The following is a 7722-nucleotide window of genomic DNA, read 5'->3' on the forward strand; positions in this document are numbered from 1 at the left end:
ATTGATAACCCCTATTGTCAAAGAATGGTCATCTGCCTACATTGGTACAATAAAACTGCATTAAAGGATATATATTCCAGAATATTCCATGTTGGGAACAAAGGTTTCTCTTCCTTGCTGGCCATGAAAAAGAAAGCACACAGCTTCAAGACTGTTGGTTGCCATCATGGCACTATGAGAGGATCCAGCTATAGGAGGAAGCCAGATGCTGAGGACAGTAGCACACAGGAATGGAAAAACTTGACTCTGCCATGACATCTTTGAGCTGATAATTATCCCACCCCTGGATCCCACCCTACCTCTGGACCTACAGTTCTGTGAGGTAGTGGATTTCCTTATTTTTATGGCAGGGTTTCAACCGGTAGAAATTAATCAGTCAGTCACAAGAGTAGGGCAGCAGCCAAGGGTAGAGTACACCAGAACAGCCCAGGGTCACAGCCCTGAACCCTCGTCACCTGGGTTCATGTCCCACCTCTACCTTGTGTTAGGCTGTGTGGCCTTGGGAGACTTCCTCAACCTCTCTCTGCTTTCAGTCTGCATCTGAAAAACAATGATAATAATAGATCTTACCTCACAGAGTTCCCGAGAGAATAAATTTGCATAACACACACAGTACAGCGGCTGGCACGTAGTAAGTTTCAACATAATCTAGCTAATTATGATGATTGCCTCCAGCTGCGAAGGTCATCTCAGGATCCACAGAGTGAGACTGGGGAGGGACCTCAGTTCTCACCCTCCCTGTCCTTGACTCTATGTCTCTTTATTCCTTTGTGTTCTATGTTCTTCCCTTTCCCAGTCTCTCCTTCCCTTGTTCCCTTCGCTAGTCCTAATTGACATTGATTTATAGCATTATTTGCTATATTTTAAAATATGTAATTCTACATTTCTTCTTTTTAATTTAAGAAGTCAAACAGAAGAACATTTTATATTTCCCTCAATAAAAAATAACATTTTGATTTGCTCTTTATATATCCCCATTACATTTCATCTTCTTGGCTTTGGTCCAGCATTCCACTTTGTCAAAATCATTCTAAATCTTGACACTGTCAGTTACTGGCTTTGCCATCCTTCCTGGCTTTATATCATTTGCCTTTTAAGCCTTCACCAATCCTTGACAAAACCTGCAATTTAGGACTACTCTATCAGTTATCAGGTTAGCTGTATGTGCTGGAAAACTCTAAATCAACGTCTCTGAAGTTTTAGAGAGCACAAGAATCACCTGGAGAGCTTGTTAAAACACAGAGTCCTGGGCCCAAGAGATTGCAGTTTGGTTGGTCTGTAGTGGGGACTGAGAATTTGCATTTCTAGCAAGCTCCCAAGTAATGCTGGGTAGGGCTGCCCTAAATAACAAGTGGCCAAATCAAGTTAGTTTATTTTTTTTCTCTTATATTAAAGAAGTTCACAGGTAGGTGGTCCAAGGTTGGCACCAAGATGTCAGAACGTGGGCTCCTCTCTGCTTTCTGCGTTAAATGGCATGTGGTTTTCTACTCCAAAATGATTGCCTGCGCTCCAGCCATCAAGGGCACATTCAAGCCAATACAAATGAGGAAGGGAGGGGGTGTCCCCTCTCTTTTTAAGGACACGTCTCAGATATTGTACATGACACTTCCACTGACATCTTCTTGGGCAAATAGCTGAATCACAGTGGCTGAAAGAAATCTGGAAAATATAGTTTTTTATTTTGAGTGTTCTTATTTTGGGCATAGCCTAAAACTGAGGGTTTTACGACCACACAGGAGGAGGATACATTTCTGACACACAGATTTTCAGTGTAGTTACAACTGACCTTCTCTCAACTCTCCAGCTAGAGGTTTGAGACTTAAAGCCCTCTATATGCTAGGCAGTTGATGTAAAATTCTGAAGTTCTGCTTGTCCTCTGTATCAGTCTGCTTGGGCTGCTATAATAAAATACCACAGAGTGGGTGGTTTGAACAACAGAAATTTATTTCTTATGATTCTGGAGCCTGGAAATACAAGATCAGCAAGGGTGGATTCCTGTGAGAAGCTCTTCCAGCCTTCTTACCTTCTTACTGTGTGCTCACAGGGCTGGAGAGAATGAGAGCAGGGGAAAGAGGAGGAGCGAGAACGCTCTGGTATCTCTTCTTATAAAGATGTTAGCCCTATAGGATCAGGATGCCACCCTTAAAGTCTCCTTTAACCTTAATCACCTCCTTTTAGGCCCCATCTCCCTCCAAGTATAGCCACACTGGAGGTTAAGGCTTCAACATGTGATTTTTGGGGGACATGATTCAGTCCATAAACAAACCCCTATAACTAGATATTATTTCATTTCAGAGCTTAGGAAATCGAGTCTCAGAGAATTTTAATGATTTTTCCTGAGATCCTAAAGTAACTAAACGCCCAAACCAATACTCAAATTAAACTCTTCCTTAGCCTAGGCTTCTTTTCATGCATCATTTTGCATCCTGGGAATTGTACATTTGTTTGCAGGATGGGACCTGAATCCATCAACTACAATTGCATTATATGCAGCCACAAAGATCTCAGAGACAGGCATTTATACACTCCTGCGTCTATGTGCGTCTATGCCTCAGCAGGGGCCCAGCTGACCTAGACGGGGCAGGACCAGGTCCATATAAACTGCAGTCTGAATCTGGGTCTGCTCCATGAGCCTCTCCTCTTCCTTGGCCCTGGGGACTCATCTAGGTAGTGTCTTCTCTGGAACGCAGAGCATACCTCACTGCTCAAGCACATTTATCCCCTGCTTGCAGTAGGTTCTGCTTCCACTTAACAGCCAAAGGAAATCACCTGGACAAGAACAAGGTAGGCAATATAGTCTTCCTAGGTAGAAGTAAATATTTTTGAGTGTATTCTAATCAACCTGAGGCCCTTAGGCAGAAGCATTGGTGTGGAAAGAGCAGTAGACTAAGAATCAGGAGTCCTGAGTTCTGGTCCTAGATCTGCCGTGAATGACTTATGTGACCTTGAACACACGTTACTAATCCTTTCTGGATCTCTCAGGCCTATTTAGGCTTTGACTTAAGAAGCTATGGTTTGAAAAAACAAATCAGTGTCCCTCAAACTTCTAATCTCCTCTGAATGTAGCTTAAGTCTCTACTTATTGGGAGCAAAAATACACCACACTAGAGCCCCTTCCAAACTGTTGGGTTAATGTTCATGACTGTTAATGATCAAACTGGAGTACTGCACAGCTGGTCCTGCTGGTTCCAGGAAGGCTCAAAAAGAAATGAAGGCATCGGGAAGCTGTTGATGTTGTGACCTGCTCCTGGGGCTCTCCTGCACACTGCACCTCTGCTCAGACAGGTGAGCTTTGATTTTGGTGATTGATGATAATGCCTTTGAGTGCAAGGGTAAACATGCCATCGTTTATTTTGCAGAATTAATGAAGTCTGATTAATCTCCCAGTTCCCAGCAGATTCTGTTCTGAGAAACGGAAGGTGACTGCCAGGTTTTTATGTGAGTTACAGAGGGAGGACTCACGGCATGGAAATCATCTGGAATCCTCACAATTGGATCTTTTCTTTTTCTTTTTCTTTTTTTTTGTTTTTTGTTTTTTAAGATTTTATTTATTCATGAGAGATACACAGAGAGAGGCAGAGACATAGGCACAGGGAGAAGCAGGCTCCCTCAAGGGGCCTGATGTGGGATTTGATCCCAAGACTCCAGGATCACTACCCAAGCCAAAGGCAGATGCACAACCACTGAGCCACCCAGGTGCCCCACGACTGGATCTTTTCAATCCCATGGATCTTTGGGTGGATTCTTTGCCGTTGGGCCAGATGACTATTGACTAGGGACAGACCCTTCTAACAACATGGTGTAGGATACAGTAACAGCAGCTGAAGTTAGTTGAGCTGTTACCATGGTCAGAGACTCGCCTTGGTCCTCCAAACACACTGTCCCAATTATTGGAAAGAGGACACACTTTTGACTTCCATAGATGTCAATTCAAATTCTAGTCTCACAGTCGACAAGCTGTGTGACCTTGGATGTGTCAAGTGGGCACCGTTGGTGTCCCTCTCCACATATTCCACCCCTGACTTCTCTGCTCACCCACGTTCTGCAGCATGGGTGGTACAAGCATGTTGATCTGTTACATATAGATGGGAGTCTGAATTCCACAACCAGCACTTACTGGTTGTGACCTTGAGCAGGTTATTTTATTTTGATAAGACACAGTTTCTTTATCTGAAAAATAGGGGAAATAAAATCCACCACATAAGGTTGCTATAATGCTTAAATGAGTTAATGCATATGGAGCACACAGCTTGTCCCAGGCCCTTGGTAGGATTTCATAAATGTCATCTACCACCATTCAGTTATTGAGACGTGAGAACCAACTGTGTGAGGCAGTGGAGGAAACAGGATCTTTGCCCTCTCAGATCTCAAAGACCAGGAACAAGCAAGGCAATTTTGGTTAAACAAAATGAGAAATGAAATGAGGGATATGTGATCAGTGTAGTGGGACTTCTGTGAGTAGCACTCATGCTCCAATCACCCAGCCACCCTTTAGGCAGCCATATTTGTCCAACTCCCAAGAGAGACTGGTCCAAGGGTGAGTACCTAAAGCTAACTGGTTTATTCAGTCCTTCTCTATGATTCATAGTTATTCTGAATGGCAAGTGAACTTCTTTCTCATGATAAATCATATCATTTTAAAAAAAGTACCGCTTTGATTAATAGGAGTCTCATATGCATACCATGAAAATGGAGAGGATCTTTTGCCCCTGGTCCCACCTCTGTTTCTCTGTGAGGGGGTGATATGCATTTATGGTTGGATCCTGAAGCACAGACTAGGCTGGCTCATTACTGAGTGGGTTTACTGTGTATTGAAGGGTATAGATCAGTTTTCCTGTCTGTTTTTCCAGCTTCCTTTTGCCCCTAGAGGCTGGCTGGGTAAACTGCCCTGCCTTACTCTGAGACAGATTTTCCTTTTATTTCTTGTCCTTTTGCTTCCTTATGGTCAGCCTTATGCAATGGGACTTTCTGCAAAGATGGAAATGCTCTGCATCTGCATTGTCCAATATGGTAGTCACTGGTCACAAGTGGCTATTGAGTACTTGAGTGGTGGCTGGTGAGACTGAAGAGTTGAATTTTTAATTTTAATTAATTTAAGTTTAAATTTAAATATCCTCATGTTGTTAATAGCTACTGTATCAGACAGCACAGCTGTACCAAATAGGAAAGGCTGGCAGGCAACTTCATTCATAAATTTCATTGCTTTCATTTAGAAAACCAGTATTAATGAGGTCATGTTTAACATGGTACCAGTCCCACATTTTTGCTCCTTATATGTGGAAGAGGCAAGAGGGAGAAGTTAAAATTTAGATGTGGATTTTTTGTGAGCTAGAGGCTGCACTTGATTTCTGTCTAACTTGCATTTTAAACTCATCTTTAACAGGGAATGTTGAATTCAATTGCCGGTTGCTGGCCTAGCTAATAATAGTAAGAATTTTGTCTCTGAGATGGCCACTCTTTCTATCTTTTAGGACCTCCATAGGAAAGAGGGGTGATTGGGTGGGCAGGATCCAGACATTCTGGGGCCCTAGATATACTCCGTTTGTAGCTCCATTCCAGTTTCCAGCACAGATTACAACGTGGCTTTGAGAATGTCACTCCATCTCGGGTGTGGCTTTCACCAGGCATGCAGGGTAGATGTGCTGGCCCAGCTTGGGGTAGGTAGGCACTGTCTGCATTTGGGTCGAGTGGGTCAGGTATTTCTTGTCCCTGCCTAAGGTGCATATCCAAGCAAAGTAACTCTAATTTGTCCAAGGGCAAGCCTCTGAAGAAGGTTATAGGTATAAGGTATCAATATTATTATCTATACCTGCCCCCCAATTTCTACCTCTCTTGGCTAATTTCATCCACCTTTCCCAATTTTGGCATAAAATGTTTCCCAGGATGCTGTTTCTTATGCTTTCCCTAGTACTCCTTTCCAGGACATACATTCTTTTATTGAGAATGGTTAACACTCTCTAAAATTATGGCTTGACTTCTGCCCTAAATGTGAGCTCCTCAAGAACAGGAGTCTTATTCTCACTTTCACCTCTGCATTGCTAGTGTGTAGAAATGTGCCTCGTAAAATGTTTGTGTGCACTTGAGAAGAATGTGTGTTCTGCTGTTGGATGGAATGTTCTGTAGATGTCAATTAGGTCCACTTGGTCTAAAGTGTGGTCAAGTCTAATGTTTCCTTGTTGATTTTCTGTCTGGACAGTCTATCTGTTGTTGAAAGTGAGATATTGCAGTAGATTCTTATCTTTGTACTGTGGTCTCTTTCTCCCTTCATATCTATTAGTGTTTGCTTAATATATTTGGGTGCTACAATATTGAGTGCATATATATTTATGATTGTTATATCTTCTTCATAAATGAGTCCTTTATCATTATATAATGATCTTCTTTGTCTCTTATTACTGTTTTTGACTTTAAGTCTATTTTGTCTGATAGAAGTAAAGGTAATAAAGTTACCTGGCTCCTCTTTTTTTTTTTTTTTAAGAGAGAGCCTGTGTGCATGAGAGCAAGAGTAGGGGGAGGAGCAGAAGGAGAGGGAGAAAGAGAATCCTAAGTAGGCTTCACACTCAGTGCAGAGTCTGGCAAAGGGCTTGATATCATGACCCTGAGATCATGATCCGAGCTGAAATCAAGAGTTCGACGTTTAACTGACTGAGCTATCCAAACACCCCACCCTACTCTTCTTCTTCTCCTTCTCCTTCTCCTTCTTCTTCTTCTTCTTCTTCTTCTTCTTCTTCTTCTTCTTCTTCTTCTTCTTTACTTCTGCTTACATGAACTATCTTTTTCCATCCCTTCACTTTGAGCCTACATGTGTCCTTAAAGCTGAAGGGAGTCTCTTGTAGACAGAGTACAGTTGGGTTCATTCGTTTGTTTGTTCTTTCTTTTTAAAATCCATCCAGCCACTCTATGTCCTTTGGGGAATTCAATCCATTTTCCTTTAGAGTAATTATTGATGTGTAAGGACTTATTAATGCCATCTTATTGTTTCCTAGCTTGTTTTGTAGTTCCTTGCTCCTTTCTTCCTCTCTTGCTGCCTTCCTTTGTGAATTAATGATTTTCTGTAGTGGTATGCTTTGATTCCTTTCTCTTTACTGTTTCTGGATCTATCTTTTGTTTTTGTTTTGTGGTTACCTTGAGGCTTACATAAAACATCTTATTGATACAGCAGTCTATTTTACGCTGACAGCAATTTAACTTCGATTGCACAAAAGCTTTACCTTTAAATTCTACCCTTTTGGTAAATATATTCAAATGCCATACATTCCATAAATGGGACTGTTTCAAACAGATGCAAACACTTGACTGTATCTTCTGAAGGAACTGTTGACTTATTTTAAGAGACCAAGAGTTAGGTAACTGAGAGTTTGAATGTAGGGCTGCCAAGAATTCCATGCTGTTGCTGATGAAAAGTGGCCCTTTTTTTGGATGGATGGTTCTTGCTCTCACAAGAGATTTACTGTTTTTCAGGGCAGGTCTTATGTCTTTTTCAAATTTTGCACCTCAACACCTACTACAGTGCTTACTCTTACTCTTTCAGAGTAAGATATTTACTTTGATGTTAGTAGGCATTTATTTAATATGGAATGAATATTGGAGTCATTGGGTTGTCTGTGCTTCTTCACCATTGTTTTCATGTTGCAAAGCAAGGGTTCTCATACTATCTGCACATTAGAATTTTCCAGGGGGCTTTAAAAAACACCAGTGCTCAAATGTGTAACCCTGGGCATT

The sequence above is a fragment of the Nyctereutes procyonoides genome, unplaced genomic scaffold, assembly GCF_905146905.1.
Source record: "Nyctereutes procyonoides isolate TBG_1078 unplaced genomic scaffold, NYPRO_anot_genome, whole genome shotgun sequence".
NCBI classification, from domain to species: domain Eukaryota; kingdom Metazoa; phylum Chordata; class Mammalia; order Carnivora; family Canidae; genus Nyctereutes; species Nyctereutes procyonoides.